Source organism: Phyllobates terribilis, unplaced genomic scaffold (assembly GCF_046119375.1).
Source record: "Phyllobates terribilis strain yellow unplaced genomic scaffold, ASM4611937v1 Scaffold_79__1_contigs__length_6888602, whole genome shotgun sequence".
In the NCBI taxonomy this organism is placed as follows: Eukaryota; Metazoa; Chordata; class Amphibia; order Anura; family Dendrobatidae; genus Phyllobates; species Phyllobates terribilis.
In genome coordinates, this window is record NW_027362839.1 from 5,236,267 (window position 1) to 5,256,033 (window position 19,767).

Below are 19,767 nucleotides of genomic sequence, written 5' to 3' on the forward strand. Positions count from 1 at the left end.
AGTCACGGTACCTGCCGACAGGACGCCCCCGTCCCTGGGACAACTATCTGACTCAGATCCACGCAGACTTCCCCAACTGTGAGTAACTGGATGCTGCGACCGCTCCGTCTACTTTGCACAGCTTTACCCTGCATTGACTAACCGGCCGCTTCCCTCCTAGAACCAGGTCTATACGTTAAGACTACCCCTACCAATATTTTCTCCTATCTGATCACGACCGGCTCTGGGACCTAGGGGAACCACCGTGCTACAAACTTCCCTGACAAGGCATACCTAGTAGGATTCTCATATCTCAAGTAGGATTTCTCCTATCTGGCCACGACCGGCTCTAGGACCTAGGGGAACCACCGTGCTACAAACTTCCTTGACAAGGTATACCTGGTAGGATTCTCATACCTTGGCTGGCTGTCATCTTGCCTCACCTGACCCATGTGACTCACCTCACTACAGGTTCAATTATCACACCACCAGGACGTACAGGGTCACCACTGTTACAGACCCACCGGACTTCCCTGGACTGCTACAGGTGACCTAATGGAACACACCTGCACCATCAGGTAAATATCCACTACTTATTTATAGCCCCTACTAGGGCAAAGATCGTTTTCTGCCCACCCTCTACCTTCACTGCAGGTAGACTAAAAAGACAACCCAGGACACCAGGTTTCCAGGAAGCCTAGGCCTCTGGACCTCTTCTTACCCGAAACTAATATCCGCCCGGATTACAGTAGGTACAGAGAATTTACTTACTTTACGCATCTCTCTACCTTAATTTATCCTTTATACCTCTTAATTTGTCCTGTAGATTCTCCCACCATGGAATAAGAGCACCTACCTAACAGATAGTCCCTGATACTTATTCACCAATAAGAACAAGGACCCTACTACAGGTACATTGGTCACCAATTATCTCATCCTGACCTTATCCAATATCCCACTAAACTAACCTCCCTTACCCCTTTTTCCACAGGTTCTTACACCTCTGGACCACATTAAGGACCATCTTCTATCAAAATAATACGTTACTCCTATTCTCTAGATATACTGACCTCTGATCAGAGATTTTATTACTTTTATCACTTTTAACTGGTTTTATCTATTTTTTCAAATAAAGCTTAATTTATTTTATCCAATCTACTACTAGTCCTTAGTTACGCCTCCACGTTGGTAACTCCCCATTTTCCCTCTACCCACTACCCAAGCGCGAATTATACCCCTATTTGTATAGAAACCTGTTCCACCATGTCCATCCTTCACTGCGCTACTAGTATTTATTTGGAAACACAGGGATATTCCAGGAAAACGTGTTTTATGCTTAATAAAAATAAACTGATCACATTTTCAAAGAATTTCCATTGGTATTTATCTCCTTTTTGTAATTTACCTGTCAGGTTAATTCACACTTTTCATGTTTTTTCTACAACCAGTTAATGGGGTGGTCTCAGTTTCTTAAAGGGAGTCTGTCACCCCAATACTCAAATCATTTATGGATTTGTATAGGAATCTTGGCCCCTATAAAAAAAATTATACTTTAGGTACAGATGATATTTTTATGCAAAAACAGCATTTACACCCCACGCTTAATTACCATCCTCTGCCCCTCCCCTTACAATGATTGACAGCACTGCCTATATTGAATCCTCAGCCCTGCACACACTGACACTGCAGGAGCTGAAAACTCAGTGTCCGAGCTTGCGGGCATCCTCTGATCCCCTTGTCCAGTTTACAGTTGTCTCTTTCAGTGGGCAGAAAAAAAGCTTTTACTTAAAAATTGTAAGGGTCGATTTGAGTTTGCCAAAAGACATGTGGGAGACTCCCAAAATATATGGAGGAATGTGCTGTGGTCAGATGAGACCAAAATTGAACTTTTTGGCCACCAAGGTAAATGCTATGTCTGGCACCAAACCAACAGCTTATCACCCCAAGAACACCATCCCCACAGTGAAACATGGTGGTTGCAGTATCATGCTGTGGGTATGTTTTTCTGCAGCAGCCACCTCCATTATCTGAATGCAAGGAAGATTGTGAACTTGTGCTACTTGTGCAGTAACACTTTGTCATTTCTGCTCCATTCTGTCTTCAAGCACAGGGCTAACAATGCTCTGACTCCATATCCGGCTTCATGGCTTGATCATAGATGCTGGATCCTGATTCCCAAGAAAATCCCACCAACCCAAGATTGTGAAAGAAATGCACAAAACACTTTTAGTGAATGTTAAATAGACCAAATTTTATTACAAATCATATTATTTCATTCAGTGTCTGAAATTTAGAATCAGCCAATTGCTATGAAAAAGACACTGAAAATGGCAAACCTCCGACTCACGAAGAATCATCCGTCAGCACTCAGGAGAGGAAAACCCCCTGTGGAGGAAACCTCTAGGGAACCATGGCTGGAGGACTTGCCCATCCCTCGGGCTTAGAAGGATAGTGCCAACAAGTAACAGCAAATTGTACTAGAATTTGTACATTCTATCATATTTACAGTGAGACATAATATACATCCACTATAGATATGATAGCAGTGACATCACATAGTCACACAAGTTACACATTACATCATCAGAAAACAGACAGTAATGGAGAAGGTCAAAGTAGGTGCCCTGTGTGAGCACCATATGGAGAAGTCTAATGTGACATCTCCAGGCCGTACACATAAAGGTGAAGGCAACAAGTACCGGACGTGAGGGAGATCTGGCTGCAACATCTGTCACCCCATTGATCGCTAGGGTTAGTTTGATCTGGCTGGCTAGGCGATATGGCTGATCTGGCTGGCTAGGCGGTATGGCTGATCTGGCTGGCTAGGCGGTATGGCTGGTCTGGCTGGCTAGGCGGTATGGTTGATCTGGCTGGCTAGGCCGTATCCCCTTCCTCCCTTACAGGTTGTGGAGTGATGAAGCTCCAGGTCTCCAGACACATCAAGTACGGCGCTTCATACGGCTGAATGACCTGTGGTTCCGGAATCATCTTCTATATCATAGATGTATGTGTTTATGACATCAGCACAGTTGCCGTAGTTACCACAGGTGTTCATTACTGGTGCTTCACTGGCTAGAAAGTCTCTCTCAGTGTTCCAAAGAATTAACCCTTGAATGACTGGCATTGTACATTTGTCCAGAATCCTGTAACATAATCTTGTCACTGTGCAGGACCGTTATCAATATTATACTTTAAAATTGCCCTAACCAAAGTCTAATTAGTGAGCGCATCTACAGATTTGATGGGTAACAAGCACAATAATCCCCTTAAGCCCTACTAAATGCATAAATGTCCAATATGAGTACAGAGCAGTCCATACAGAATGGATGATATAGAGGGCAATACAGTTAGATAAAGAAGTAGAAAGCCAAACCAAGTAAATGTCTCCTGAGATCTCGGCTACTGAGGTCTCAATTGCGCATCTGCTGCCTCAGGCGGCCATTTGTGTAACACAAGCGATCGGAAGATCCCAGCTTCTAGTCTGCTAAGGAGACTATTGAAGCAGGTAAAAAGTAAAAAAAAATATTTAAAAGTTCAAATCACCCCCCTTTTACCCCATTCAAAATAAAACAATCAAAAATCCACGTTTGGTATCGCCGCATTTAGAATCGCCCGATCTATCAATATATAAGAAGAATGACTTCGATCAGTAAACTGTATAACGAGAAAAAAAAAAAAACTCCAAAATTAAGTTGTTTTGGTCGCCGCAACATTGCATTAAAGTGTAATAACAGGCGATCATAACATCATATCTACACCAAAACGGTATCAATAAAGATGTCAGCTCAGTGCGCAAAAAATAACCCCTGACCCGGCTCTAGATCACGAAAAATGGAGACGCTACGGGTCTCGGAAAAATGATTATTTTTTTTTACAAGCTTTGAATTTTGATTTCACCACTTAAATAAAATAGAAGCTCCACATGTTTGGTAACTACGAACTCGTAATGACCTGGAGAATCATAATGGCCGGTCAGTGTTAGCATTTACTGAACATGGTAAAAAAAAACCTTTTGTGGAATTGCACTTTTTTTGCCATTTCACTGCACTTGGATATTTTTCCCATTTTCCAGTGCACAATATGGTAAAATCAATGGTGGTGTTCAAAAGAATAACTCATCCCACAATAAAACAAGCCCTCACATGGCCATATTGACGGAAAAATAAAAAAGTTATGGCTCTGGGAAGAAGGGGAGCAAAAAATGAAAGCGCAAAAACGGAAAAACCTGAGGTGATAAAGGGGTTAACTGGAATTTTCTGCCATGGACTCATTGGCAAATCTGAAATAGATATTTCTCGCTCCCTTATCAGTGTGGAAACATATATCTTTGGCCTCATTCAGACGTCTGTTTTTCATGTTTGTGTCCTCTCCATATTTGTTACGGATAGATCACATACACAATATAATCTGTGGAGTCGTCCACATGTCATTTTTTTGTTGAAAACCGCGTAGTGTCCGTTTTTTATCCTAGTGGTTGATGAAAATTCTCCAGTCAGATCTATGGGTCCATGACATCGCTGACAGCTGGCATTGCCATCCATGTGCTGTCTGTGATAACACTGTTACCATAGTAACATAGTAACATAGTTTGTAAAGCCGAATAAAGACTTGCGTCCATCAAGTTCGACCTGTTAGTTCTGTAATTGCTAAAGTTGATCCAGAGGAGGGCAAAAACCCCAAATGATTTAGCCAATCTTCACCTGAGGAAAAATTCCCTCCCGACTCTGAAACCAGCAGTCAGAATAAATCCCTGTATCAACCTACTATTTTATTTTATTTTTAAGTATACGCTGAAATCTGCCTGGTATCTAGAAATGCATCCAGTCCCCGCTTGAACTGGTGTAGTGAATCCGACATTACCGTCTCCTCACTCAGTGAATTCCATATTCTCACTGCTCTTACCGTAAAGAACCCCTTCCTATGCTGGTGCTGAAACCTTTTCTCTTCCAGTCTTAGTGAATGCCCTCTTGTTACCGTAATATCCCTCCTTTTGAACAAATCTCGGGCAAGATCTCTATACTGTCCCCTAACATATTTGTACACATTTATTATGTCCCCCCTCAACCTTCTCTTTTCCAGGCTGAATAGTCCTAGTTTTGCCAACCTCTCTGGGTATTGCAGTCCCTCCATTCCCTTTATTAATTTTGTTGCACTCCTTTGTACCTTTTCAAGCTCATTTATATCCTTTCTATATATTGGGGCCCATAACTGAGCACAGTATTCCAAGTGTGGTCTGACCAGTGCTTTGTACAGTGGAAGAACAATGTTCTCATCCTTTGCAGCTATACCTCTTCTGATACATCCCATTACCCTGTTTGCCCTTACAGCAGCGGCCTGACTTTGGGCACTCCAATTTAGTTTGCTATCAATCAAGATGCCCAAGTCCTTCTCCATCTCTGAATTCCCCAATGATTTTCCATTCAGTGAGTACTGGTGACTTCCATTTTTCCTTCCCATATGTATGACCTTACATTTCTCCTCGTTAAACCTCATTTGCCATTTAATGCTCCACCTACCCAGCTTATCCAAATCCCTCTGTAGGTCTGCACTGTCCTCTTTTGTATTAATTGTTTTACATAACTTTGTGTCATCTGCTAATATTGATATTTTACTATTTATCCCGTTGACTATGTCGTTAATAAAGATATTAAATAACATTGGGCCTAGTACAGACCCCTGTGGTAACCCACTAGTGACGCTTACCCAATCTGAGTATATTCCATTTATAACCACCCTCTGCCTTCTATCCTTTAGCCAGTTTGCTACCCACTTGCAGACATTTTCCTCCAGCCCCATCATTCTCATTTTGTATACCAACCTATTATGTGGCACGCTATCGAACGCTTTTGAGAAGTCGAGATACACGACATCCACTGGTTCCACTGGTTCCCCCTGATCTACTCAAAGTTTGTCAGGATGGTACATATGTCAGACATCCAGGTCCACTCCTGAAGTCTTATGTGTGGAGTCTGACCTGAATATCGACGGCCTTGTTGCAGCTGGTACTCCACAACTGCTCTCTTCTGCTCACAAATCCTTTGCAACATGTGGAGGGTAGAGTTCCAGCATGTGGGGACATCACACACCAGTCGGTGTGCCGGAAGCTGCAAACGCTGCTGCAACACAGCAAGGGCGGCGGAAGCTGTAGCCGACTTGCGAAAATGAGCTGACAGGCGGCGTACTTTCACGAGCAGATCTGACAACTCGGGGTACGATTTAAGAAACCGCTGAACCACGAGGTTAAGCACATGAGCCAGGCATGGTACGTGTGTGATCTCACCTCGCCTCAGAGCCGCCACCAGGTTAAGGCCATTGTCACACACGACCATGCCGGGATGTAGGTTCAGCGGTCTCAGCCACAGATCTGCCTGCTCTTTCACAGCTGTCCACAACTCACAAGCAGTGTGAGGTTTATCACCTAAGCTTATGAGTTTCAGCACAGCCTGTTGCCGCTTGGCGGAGGCAGTACTGCAATGCTTCCAGCTTGTAACTGATGTGGTGATATCTGAGATGGAGGCTGAACATGAGGAGGAGGAGGAGGATGCGCAGGAGCTGTACACTGTGGGGGCAACTCTGACTGACATAGGGCCCGCAATCCTCGGTGTGGGGAGGATGTGTTCCGTCCCAAGGTCCGACTGGGTCCCGGCTTCCACTATGTTTACCCAGTGTGCCGTCAGAGAGATGTACCGTCCCTGGCCACAAGCACTTGTCCACGTGTCCGTTGTCAGGTGGACTCTCCCAGTAACTGCGTTGTTGAGGGCACGGCAGATGCTTTGGGACACGTGCTTGTGTAGTGCGGGGATGGCACACCGGGCAAAATAGTGTCGGCTGGGGACCGAGTACCGAGGGACGGCCACCGCCATAAGATTGCGGAAGGATTCCGTCTCCACCAGCCTAAAAGGCAGCATTTCCAATGCAAGCAGTCGTGAAATGTGCGAATTTAGGACTGTGGCCTGTGGGGCGTTAGCTGCGAATTTCCGCTTTCGTTCAAAGGTCTGGGATATGGACAATTGAATGCTGCGGTGGGACGTGGACGTTGATGCTGTTTCTTGAGAAACTGCCATAACAAGTGAAGACTGAGAGGAGGGGGCATTTTTACATGCAGTATGGACAGGGGATTGCCTTGCACACACAACAGGGGGTTCTATTGCACGCACAACAGTGGAAGAAGCAGTGGTGACACCCGCTGACACTTGTCGTGGACCCTGGGTTTCGCCCCACAAAGTCGGGTGCTTTGCTGCCATGTGCCTGATCATGCTGGTGGTGGTCAGGCTGGTAGTTTTGTCACCCCTGCTGATGCTGGCATGGCAGGTGGAACATATGGCCTTTTTGGGGTTATCAGCAGAGTCTTTAAAAAAATTCCAGACTCTGGAAGACCTACCGCTTGTACTGGCAACGTCCCTCGTGTTGGTGTTACGGGGAACGGTTGCCTGCCTTCTGTCTGCGGCCACCACACTGCTTCTTCCTGCCTGTTGGGGTACTCTGCCTCCCTCCCCCTGTGTGCTGCTGGCCTCACTCTGCATGTCCTCCTTCCACGTTGGGTCAGTTACTAGATCATCCACCACCTCCTCCTCTTCCACTTGCGCACCACGATCCTCCTCCTCACTTCCTGGCAATTGTGTCTCGTCATCGTCCACCTCTTGTGACAGATTGCCAACGTCGACTTCCTGTGGCCGTGGCTGTTCAAATATTTGGGCATCGCAACATGGGATCTCCTCTGCCACCACTTCAAGCGTATCAGGCGAGGGGCCCAAATATGGAAATGGACCAGTGAACAGCTCTTCAGAGTGTCCAAGTGTGGGATCACTTGCTGTCTGACGACACTCGGCATGGTGGGAGGAAGGAGCATCAGGGTGAGGAGGAGTATGCGGTCGAGACTCACGGCTACTAAGAGTTGACCGTGTGGAAGACAGACCGGAGGTGGTGGTGCCCAGGTAACTGGAAGTATTGTCTGCTATCCAATTAATAACCTGTTCACACTGATCAGTTCTCAATACTGGTGTTGTTCTGTGCTTCCCTAGTAATTCGGTCAAGAAGTGGGAGCGAGAAGGTGTGGCTGTTGGTTGTGGCACATTTTCACCTTGGCCACGGCCCCGTCCTCTGCACGAACCATCACAGAACGTCCACTTCCATGTCCCTTGCCACGCGCCTTGCCCATTATAAATGAAGTAAAATAGCTTACACTTGCACTATCAATGGAAAAAGGGTAATAAAGAGTAGATTAGAACCGTGGCAGAGGAAAACCACAGTTATTGTTTACTGGGGTATACCACACTTTTTTAAATAGAGATATTTGCGGCTGAACAGTGAGCGACACACTCAAACTGCTTTTTTTTTAGATACCAAAGGCCCAAAACTGGATAGTACAGCGATTTGACCCGTGGAACTGCGAAACCACACTGGGATGTCGGGCCTACACAAGACTATTTTCAACAGATATATTTTTGTGTCACAACAGTTAGGAGACTACTGTTTTTCTTTACGGAAAAAACTACCAAAACCTGAATAATAGAGATTTTTTTACCGTGGAACAGCAAAACCACAGTTATAATTTACTGGTGTATACCAGGCTTTTTAAAATATATATATATTTGCGGCTGAACAGTGAGCGACACACTCAAACTGTTTTATTTAGATACAAATGGCCCAAAAGTGGATAATACAGAGGTTTGTACCGTGGAACTGCAAAACCACACTTGTATTTCTTGGGCCTACACCAGACTATTTTCAACAGATATATTTGTGTCTGAAAAATCAGGGAGACACTATTATTATTTTTATACAGCAAAAAATGCCAAAAACAGGATAATAGAGATGTTTTACCGTGGAACAGCAAAAGCACACTTCTGTCTCTCTGGCCTACACCAGACTATTTTCAACAGATATATTTGTGTCTGAAAAATCAGGGAGACACTATTATTATTTTTATACAGCAAAAAATGCCAAAAACAGGATAATAGAGATGTTTTACCGTGGAACATCAAAACCACAGTAATAATTTACTGGTGTATACCAGGCTTTTTAAAATATATATATATTTGCGGCTGAACAGTGAGCGACACACTCAAACTGTTTTTTTTTAGATACAAATGGCCCAAAAGTGGATAATACAGAGGTTTGTACCGTGGAACTGCAAAACCACACTTGTATTTCTCGGGCCTACACCAGACTATTTTCAACAGATATATTTGTGTCTGAAAAATCAGGGAGACACTATTTTTTTTTTTTTTTACAACAAAAAATGCAAAAAGCAGGATAATAGAGATTTTTTACCATGGAACAGCAAAAGCACACTTCTGTCTCTCTGGCCTACACCAGACTATTTTCAACAGATATATTTGTGTCTGAAAAATCAGGGAGACACTATTATTATTTTTATACAGCAAAAAATGCCAAAAACAGGATAATAGAGATGTTTTACCGTGGAACATCAAAACCACAGTAATAATTTACTGGTGTATACCAGGCTTTTTAAAATATATATATATTTGCGGCTGAACAGTGAGCGACACACTCAAACTGTTTTTTAGATACAAATGGCCCATAGAACTGCAAAACCACACTTCTGTTTCTCTGGCCTACACCAGACTATTTTCAACAGATATATTTGTGTCTGAAAAATCAGAGGCACACTTTTTTTTTGGGGGGGGGGGGGGACACCAAAAGGTTAATAAGATGGGTATTTGTACATTGTGAAGGAGGAAAAAAAAAGAGGATTTTGATAAAAAAAAGGATTTTTCCTGGCCCCCGGGACCTGGAGCTAAGTCCAGCAATTTCAGCAACAGGAGCAGCACACAGGACTGTAATGCAGCGTTTGCTGGTATAACCACTGCGTCTCCTATACAGCCTGCCTGCCTGCCTGATATACCTGGGATGGATATTAGTCCTGAGAAGGACTGTTTGTTTGATCTGGCAGCCTTTACAGACCCTACACTAACTATTTTGCAGGATATATCTCTCCCTAAATCAGCAGCGCTGTCCCTACACTGTCTGATCCGGAGCGACTGTGTCCAAGATGGCGGCACCCGGTTTTAAATACTCGAGGTGATGCTGTGCGGCCAGCCAATCACTGTAATGCCAACAAACAACATGGCTGCGGCATTACAGTGACTGGCTGGCAATCCCTGCATGTTCATTGGCTCTGTAAAGAGCGCCAAACATGCAGGGCGGAGACCCGAGCTCCCGCCCGAGTAACCCGGAAATGCTCGGTGCTCGCCGAACATCCCGAGTAGCGTGATGCTCGGGCGAGTACCGAGCAGTGTCGAGCATGTTCGCTCAACACTAGTCCTTACATTTCCAGGAGGGATTACAGAGGAAGTGCGTATAGTAAAGTTCTTACATTTCCATGAGAAATTAAAGAGGAAGCGCACAAAGTACAGTCGTTACATTTCCAGGAGTATTTACAGAGGAAGTGCAAAAAGTAAAGTTCTTACATTTCCAGGAGGGATTACAGAGGAAGTGCATAAAGTAAAGTTCTTACATTTCCAGGAGGGATTACAGAGGAAGTGCATAAACTAAAGTTCTTACATTTCCAGGAGGAATTACAGAGGAAATGCACAACGTTCTTACATTTCCAGGAGGGATTACAGAGGAAGTGCACAAAGTAGATTTCTTACATTTCCAGGAGGGATTACAGAGGAAGTGCATAAAGTAAAGTTCTTACATTTCCAGGAGGGATTACAGAGGAAGGGCATAAAGTAAAGTTCTTACATTTCCAGGAGGGATTACAGAGGAAGTGCACAAAGTAGATTTCTTACATTTCCAGGAGGGATTACAGTGGAAGTGCATAAAGTAAAGTTCTTACATTTCCAGGAGGGATTACAGAGGAAGTGCATAAAGTAAAGTTCTTACATTTCCAGGGGGGATTACAGAGGAAGTGCATAAAGTAAAGTTCTTACATTTCCAGGAGTAATTAAAGAGGAAGTGCACAAAGTAGAGTCCTTACATTTCCAGGAGGATTTACAGAGGAAGTGCACAAAGTAAAGTTCTTACATTTCCAGGAGGGATTACAGAGGAAGTGCATATAGTAAAGTTCTTACATTTCCATGAGGAATTAAAGAGGAAGTGCAGAAAGTAGAGTCCTTACATTTCCAGGAGGGATTACAGAGGAAGTGCACAAAGTAGAGTCCTTACATTTCCAGGAGGGATTACAGGGGATGTGCACAAAGTAGAGATCTTACATTTCCAGGAGTATTTACAGAGGAAGTGCAAAAAGTAAAGTTCTTACATTTCCAGGAGGGATTACAGAGGAAATGCATAAAGTAAAGTTCTTACATTTCCATGAGGAATTAAAGAGGAAATGCACAAAGTAGAGTTCTTACATTTCCAGGAGGGATTACAGAGGAAGTGCATAAAGTAGAGTTCTTACATTTCCAGGAGTATTTACAGAGGAAGTGCAAAAAGTAAAGTTCTTACATTTCCAGGAGGGATTACAGAGGAAATGCATAAAGTAAAGTTCTTACATTTCCATGAGGAATTAAAGAGGAAATGCACAAAGTAGAGTTCTTACATTTCCAGGAGGGATTACAGAGGAAGTGCATAAAGTAGAGTTCTTACATTTCCAGGAGGGATTACAGAGGAAGTGCACAAAGTAAAGTTCTTACATTTCCAGGAGGGATTACAGAGGAAGTGCATAAAGTAAAGTTCTTACATTTCCAGGAGGGATTACAGAGGAAGTGCAAAAAGTAAAGTTCTTACATTTCCAGGAGGGATTACAGGGGATGTGCACAAAGTAGAGTTCTTACATTTCCAGTAGGATTTACAGAGGAAGTGCAAAAAGTAAAATTCTTACATTTCCAGGAGGGATTACAGAGAAAGTGCATAAAGTAAAATTCTTACATTTCCAGGAGGGATTACAGAGGAAGTGCATAAAGTAAAGTTCTTACATTTCCAGGAGGGATTACAGGGGATATGCACAAAGTAGAGTTCTTACTTTTCCAGGAGGATTTACAGAGGAAGTGCATAAAGTAAAATTCTTACATTTCCAGGAGGGATTACAGGGGATGTGCACAAAGTAGAGTTCTTACATTTCCAGGAGGGATTACAGAGGAAGTGCATAAAGTAAAGTTCTTACATTTCCAGGAGGGATTACAGAGGAAGTGCATAAAGTAAAGTTCTTACATTTCCAGGAGGGATTACAGAGGAAGTGCATAAAGTAAAGTTCTTACATTTCCAGGAGGGATTACAGAGGAAATGCATAAAGTAAAGTTCTTACATTTCCAGGAGGGATTACAGGGGATGTGCACAAAGTAGAGTTCTTAAATTTCAGGAGGGATTACAGAGGAAGTGCATAAAGTAAAGTTCTTACATTTCCAGGAGGGATTACAGAGGAAGTGCATAAAGTAAAGTTCTTACATTTCCGGGAGGGATTACAGAGGAAGTGCATAAAGTAAAGTTCTTACATTTCCAGGAGGGATTACAGAGGAAGTGCACAAAGTAGATTTCTTACATTTCCAGGAGGGATTACAGTGGAAGTGCATAAAGTAAAGTTCTTACATTTCCAGGAGGGATTACAGAGGAAGTGCATAAAGTAAAGTTCTTACATTTCCAGGAGGGATTACAGAGGAAGTGCAAATTAAAGTTCTTACATTTCCAGGAGTAATTAAAGAGGAAGTGCACAAAGTAGAGTCCTTACATTTCCAGGAGGATTTACAGAGGAAGTGCACAAAGTAAAGTTCTTACATTTCCAGGAGGGATTACAGAGGAAGTGCACAAAGTAGAGTCCTTACATTTCCAGGAGGGATTACAGGGGAAGTGCAGAAAGTAAAGTTCTTACATTTCCAGGAGGAATTACAGAGGAAATGGACAATGTTCTTACATTTCCAGGAGGGATTACAGAGGAAGAGCACAAAGTAGATTTCTTACATTTCCAGGAGAGATTACAGAGGAAGTGCATAAAGTAAAGGTCTTACATTTCCAGGAGGGATTACAGAGGAAGTGCATAAAGTAAAGTTCTTACATTTCCAGGAGAGATTACTGAGGAAGTGCATAAAGTAGAGTTCTTACATTTCCAGGAGGGATTACAGAGGAAGTGCAAAAGTAAAGTTCTTACATTTCCAGGAGGGATTACAGAGGAAGTGCACAAAGTAAAGTTCTTACATTTCCAGGAGGGATTACAGAGGAAGTGCACAAAGTAGAGTCCTTACATTTCCAGGAGGGATTACAGGGGAAGTGCAGAAAGTAAAGTTCTTACATTTCCAGGAGGAATTACAGAGGAAATGCACAACGTTCTTACATTTCCAGGTGGGATTACAGAGGAAGTGCACAAAGTAGATTTCTTACATTTCCAGGAGGGATTACAGAGGAAGTACATAAAGTAAAGTTCTTACATTTCCAGAAGGGATTACAGAGGAAGTGCATAAAGTAAAGTTCTTACATTTCCAGGAGGGATTACAGAGGAAGTGCATAAAGCAAAGTTCTTACTTTTCCAGGAGGGATTACAGAGGAAGTGCATAAAGTAAAGTTCTTATATTTCCAGGAGGAATTACAGAGGAAGTCCATAAAGTAAAGTTCTTACATTTCCAGGACGGATTACAGGGGAAGTGCAGAAAGTAGAGTCCTTACATTTCCAGGAGGGATTACAGGGGAAGTGCAGAAAGTAAAGTTCTTACATTTCCAGGAGGAATTACAGAGGAAATGCACAATGTTCTTACATTTCCAGGAGGGATTACAGAGGAAGAGCACAAAGTAGATTTCTTACATTTCCAGGAGAGATTACAGAGGAAGTGCATAAAGTAAAGGTCTTACATTTCCAGGAGGGATTACAGAGGAAGTGCATAAAGTAAAGTTCTTACATTTCCAGGAGAGATTACAGAGGAAGTGCATAAAGTAGAGTTCTTACATTTCCAGGTGGGATTACAGAGGAAGTGCAAAAGTAAAGTTCTTACATTTCCAGGAGGGATTACAGAGGAAGTGCATAAAGTTAAGTTCTTACATTTCCAGGGGGAATTAACGAGGAAGTGCAGAAAGTGGAGTCCTTACATTTCCAGGAGGGATTACAGGGGATGTGCACAAAGTAGAGTTCTTACATTTCCAGGAGGGATTACAGAGGAAGTGCATAAAGTAAAGTTAATACATTTCCAGGAGGAATTACAGAGGAAATGCACAACGTTCTTACATTTCCAGGAGGGATTACAGAGGAAGTGCACAAAGTAGATTTCTTACATTTCCAGGAGGGATTACGGAGGAAGTGAAGTAAAGTTCTTGCATTTCCAGGAGGGATTGCAGAGGAAGTGCATAAAGTAAAGTTCTTACATTTCCAGGAGGGATTACAGAGGAAGTGCATAAAGTAAAGTTCTTACATTTCCAGGAGGGATTACAGAGGAAGTGCATAAAGTAAAGTTCTTACATTTCCAGGAGGGATTACAGAGGAAGTGCATAAAGTAAAGTTCTTACATTTCCAGGAGTAATTAAAGAGGAAGTGCACAAAGTAGAGTCCTTACATTTCCAGGAGGATTTACAGAGGAAGTGCACAAAATCAAGTTCTTACATTTCCAGGAGGGATTACAGAGGAAGTGCACAAAGTAGAGTCCTTACATTTCCAGGAGGGATTACAGGGGAAGTGCAGAAAGTAAAAAGTTCTTACATTTCCAGGAGAAATTACAGAGGAAATGCATAAAGTAGGTTTCTTATATTTCTAGGAGGGATTACAGAGGAAGTGCATAAAGTAAAGTTCTTACATTTCCAGGAGGAAACCGCGCGCATTTTGAATCTTTTTTTTTGAGCTTTTTTCACTGTTTTCAGAACATTAACAGTAAGAACATGGAAGAGTCCAGGAGCCATTTGGTGAGCTGCATATCCTGCTACATGTTCACAGACTTGCCAGTGGAAAAGCCAAACTTCACATGCCAGAAATGCAAGCTTGTGTCCCTGTTGGAGGAAAAGTTGCGAAATCTAGAAGAGAGGTTAACTACCTTGAAAATCATTAAGGAAGGTGAAGAGTTCTTAGACAGAGCAGAATTATCTCTTCATGATTCAGAAAGAGAAGAAATTCGAACTGCACCTGACGAAACAGAGGAATGGAAGCATGTGACCCACAGAAGCAGGAGGATCGAGAGGCAGTCAGCACCCATACTGCTCAGGAACCAGTACCAGGCTCTCACGCAGGAGAACCATGAAGAAATACAGCAAAATAAGACTTTGCCAGCAATGAATAACCTTGTAAGCCCTCAGAATTCTCCTGGATGGAGAAAGAAGAATGTTGTGAAGAAAAAACGGAGAGTGGTGGTCATGGGGGATTCCCTGTTAAGAGGAACTGAGGCCGCTATCTGCAGACCAGACATAACCTCAAGAGAAATGTGCTGTCTTCCAGGAGCAAAAATTAAAGATGTGTCTGACAGGATATCAAGACTCTTCAGACCTACAGATCACTACCCATTCCTGCTAATACATGTGGGGACAAATGACACCGCAAGAAAGGACCTGGAAACCATCTGCAGTGACTTTGAAGACTTAGGCAAGAAAGTGAAAGAATTGGGAGCGCAGGTGGTCTTCTCATCCATCCTCCCAGTGGATGGCCATGGAACAATGAGGTGGAATAAGATTCTACAGGTGAACAACTGGCTACGTCGATGGTGCCGTCAACAAGGATTTGGATTTCTGGATCACGGAATGAATTACCTATACGATGGACTACTTGCTAGAGATGGGGTGTACCTTACGAAGACTGGAAAACATGTATTTGGAAGTCGCCTTGCTACACTCATCAGAAGAGCTTTAAACTAGAACAATGTGGGAAGGGAAGCAAAAGGCCAGAAAAAGCCATACAGCTGACAAATACTATTGAGATCTCTGCTACTGGAAGTGGAAAGGAAGAACAAAGACAAAACAATTTAAATAATAAAAATATGGGAGGAAGAGAAACCAATCACAAACTAAAATGTTTTTATACAAATGCACAAAGCATGGGCAACAAACAAGGAGAATTGGAACTACTAATGCAGGAAAAGAAATATGATGTCATTGGAATCACTGAAACTTGGTGGGACGATACACATGATTGGAATAAAAGGCTAAAAGGATACAACTTATTTGCAAGAAACAGACTTGATAAACGAGGAGGAGGTGTCGCATTGTATGTTAGAAAAGCGTATATCTGCACAGAGATTGAAGCTTCAGAGACTGGGAGTTCTGTGGAAACTGTTTGGGTAAGAATACAAGGAGAGAACAACGGAAAGGACACCATTGTAGGCATTTACTACAGGCCACCTGGGCAAGCTGAAGATATGGATGAACTCTTTATGTATCAAATGACCAAGTTCTCCAAAAAATATGACGTAGTGGTCATGGGAGATTTCAACTATCCAGACATTTGTTGGGAATCTCTCTCAAGTAAAACTAACAGGTCAAGCAAATTCTTATCCTCTCTTGCTGACAACTTTATCTTCCAAAAGGTAGGGGAGAAAACAAGGGGATCTGCTACTTTGAATCTAATCCTTATAAACAGGGAGGAAATGGTTGAGGAGGTAAAGGTGGCTGGGACCCTAGGAGGCAGCGATCATGCTATTATAGAATTTTGGATAACTAGAGGAAGACATGTGAAGACTCAAACTTCAAGGTTAGATTTTAGAAAGGCAGATTTTAAGAGACTCAGAAAGAGAATAGGAGGGATCCAATGGCTGGATGTCCTTAAGGACAAAAATGTCCAGGAAGGATGGGAAATTTTTAAAAATGAGATTCTCAAAGCACAATCGTTAACAATCCCGAAAAGTAGGAAGAATGGGAAGCATTTAAGGAAACCAGGATGGATGAACACAGAACTTAAACACATGCTAAAAAGAAAGAAAGAAATGTTTATTAAATGGAAAGAGGGAGGCATATCTAAAGAAGATTATAATGCAGTCTGCAGATCCTGCAGGGCACGTATCAGGTTAGCTAAAGCTGACAATGAATTAAGGCTTGCAAGAGATGTCAAAAGCAATAAAAAAGGATTTTGGGGGTATGTCAAAAGTAAAAGAAAAGTCAAAGATGCTATAGGATTTTTACAGGATGAAAATGGAGAAATGGTAAGAGAGGATGTTGAGAAGGCCGAACTTTTTAATTCCTATTTTGCATCTGTTTTCTCTCAGAAAGAAAATGTAACATCAACTGATCTTCACTGTCCTTTTAAAGGAATAGAGGAATCCAAGTTATCTGTAAACAGAAAGATTGTGAGGGAATATTTAGCTAACATAAATGAGTTCAAGTCTCCAGGTCCAGATGAATTACACCCCAGAGTACTGAAGGAGATCGTAGAAGAAATTTTAGAACCACTCTCCATAATCTTTGAAAATTCTTGGAGAACAGGAGAAGTCCCAGAAGACTGGAGAAGAGCAAATGTTGTTCCTATCTTCAAAAAGGGGAAGAAGGTGGACCCAGGGAACTATAGGCCGGTGAGTCTGACTTCTATACCAGGAAAGATCTTTGAACAAATTATTAAACAACATGTATGTAAGTACCTGGATAAGAATGAAGTGATTAACCAGAGTCAGCATGGGTTTGTAACTAACAAGTCATGTCAGACTAACTTAATTTTCTTCTATGACAGAATCACTGACTGGGTGGATCAGGGAAATGCTGTAGATATAGTATATCTTGACTTCAGCAAAGCATTTGACAAAGTATCTCACACCATCCTTATTGAAAAAATGACCAAGTATGCAATGGACCAGGCAACTGTTAGGTGGATTCATAACTGGCTTAGTGATTGGACTCAAAGGGTGGTTGTAAATGGCTTCACATCCAGCTGGATGAATGTCTCAAGTGGGGTACCACAGGGCTCCGTCCTGGGACCTGTATTGTTCAACATCTTTATCAATGATTTAGATGAAGGAATTGAGGGTAAACTGATTAAATTTGCTGATGACACAAAGCTAGGAGGGATAGCTAATACTAGAGAAGAGAGAGAGAGGATTCAAAAAGACCTAAATAAACTGGAGCAGTGGGCAGCAACCAACAGAATGGTTTTTAACAGGGAAAAATGCAAAGTACTACATCTGGGCAATAAAAATGAAAAAAGCATATACAGAATGGGAGGAATAGAGCTAAGCAACAGTACATGTGAAAAAGACTTAGGTATACTAATAGATCATAGACTGAACATGAGTCAACAGTGTGATGCAGCAGCAAAAAAGGCAAATACAATTCTGGGATGTATTAGCAGAAGCATACAGTCTAGATCACGTGAAGTCATTATCGGTCTTTACTCCTCTTTGGTCAGACCTCATCTGGAATACTGTGTACAGTTTTGGGCACCACATTTTAAAAAAGACATAGACAAACTGGAGCAAGTTCAGAGAAGAGCGACCAGAATGGTGACTGGTCTGCAAACCATGTCCTATGAGGAACGGTTGCAGGATTTGGGAATGTTTAGCTTGCAAAAAAGAAGACTGAGAGGAGACTTAATAGCTGTATACAAATATGTCAAGGGCTGTCACATTGTAGAAGGATCATCTTTATTCTCATTTGCACAAGGAAAGACTAGAAGCAATGGGATGAAACTAAATGGGAGGAGACACAGATTAGATATTAGAAAAAACTTTTTGACAGTTAGGGTGATTAATGAGTGGAACAGGCTGCCACGAGCGGTGGTGAGTTCCCCTTCAATGGACGTCTTCAAACAGAGGCTGGACAGACATCTGTCTGAGATGATTTAGTGAAACCTGCTTTGAGCAGGGGGTTGGACCAGATGACCCAGGAGGTCCCTTCCAACTCTACCATTCTATGATTCTATGATTACAGAGGAAGTGCATAAAGTAAAGTTCTTACATTTCCAGGAGGGATTACAGAGGAAGTGCATAAAGTAAAGTTCTTACATTTCCAGGGGGGGATTACAGAGGAAGTGCATAAAGTAGAGTTCTTACATTTCCAGGAGGGATTACAGAGGAAGTGCAAAAAGTAGAGTTCTTACATTTCCAGGTGGGATTACAGAGGAAGTGCAAAAGTAAAGTTCTTACATTTCCAGGAGGGATTACAGAGGAAGTGCATAAAGGTAAGTTCTTATATTTCCAGGGGGAATTAACGAGGAAGTGCAGAAAGTGGAGTCCTTACATTTCCAGGAGGGATTACAGGGGATGTGCACAAAGTAGAGTTCTTACATTTCCAGGAGGATTTACAGAGGAAGTGCACAAAGTAAAGTTCTTACATTTCCAGGAGGGATTACAGAGGAAGTGCACAAAGTAGAGTCCTTACATTTCCAGGAGGGATTACAGGGGAAGTGCAGAAAGTAAAGTTCTTACATTTCCAGGAGGAATTACAGAGGAAATGCACAACGTTCTTACATTTCCAGGAGGGATTACAGAGGAAGTGCACAAAGTAGATTTCTTACATTTCCAGGAGGGATTACAGAGGAAGTGCATAAAGTAAAGTTCTTACATTTCCAGGAGGGATTACAGAGGAAGTGCATAAAGTAAAGTTCTTACATTTCCAGGAGGGATTACAGAGGAAGTGCATAAAGCAAAGTTCTTACTTTTCCAGGAGGGATTACAGAGGAAGTGCATAAAGTAAAGTTCTTACATTTCCAGGAGGAATTACAGAGGAAGTCCATAAAGTAAAGTTCTTACATTTCCAGGAGGGATTACAGGGGAAGTGCAGAAAATAAAGTTCTTACATTTCCAGGAGGAATTACAGAGGAAATGCACAACGTTCTTACATTTCCAGGAGGGATTACAGAGGAAGTGCACAAAGTAGATTTCTTACGTTTCCAGGAGGGATTACAGAGGAAGTGCATAAAGTAAAGTTCTTACATTTCCAGGAGGGATTACAGAGGAAGTGCATAAAGTAAAGTTAATACATTTCCAGGAGGGATTACAG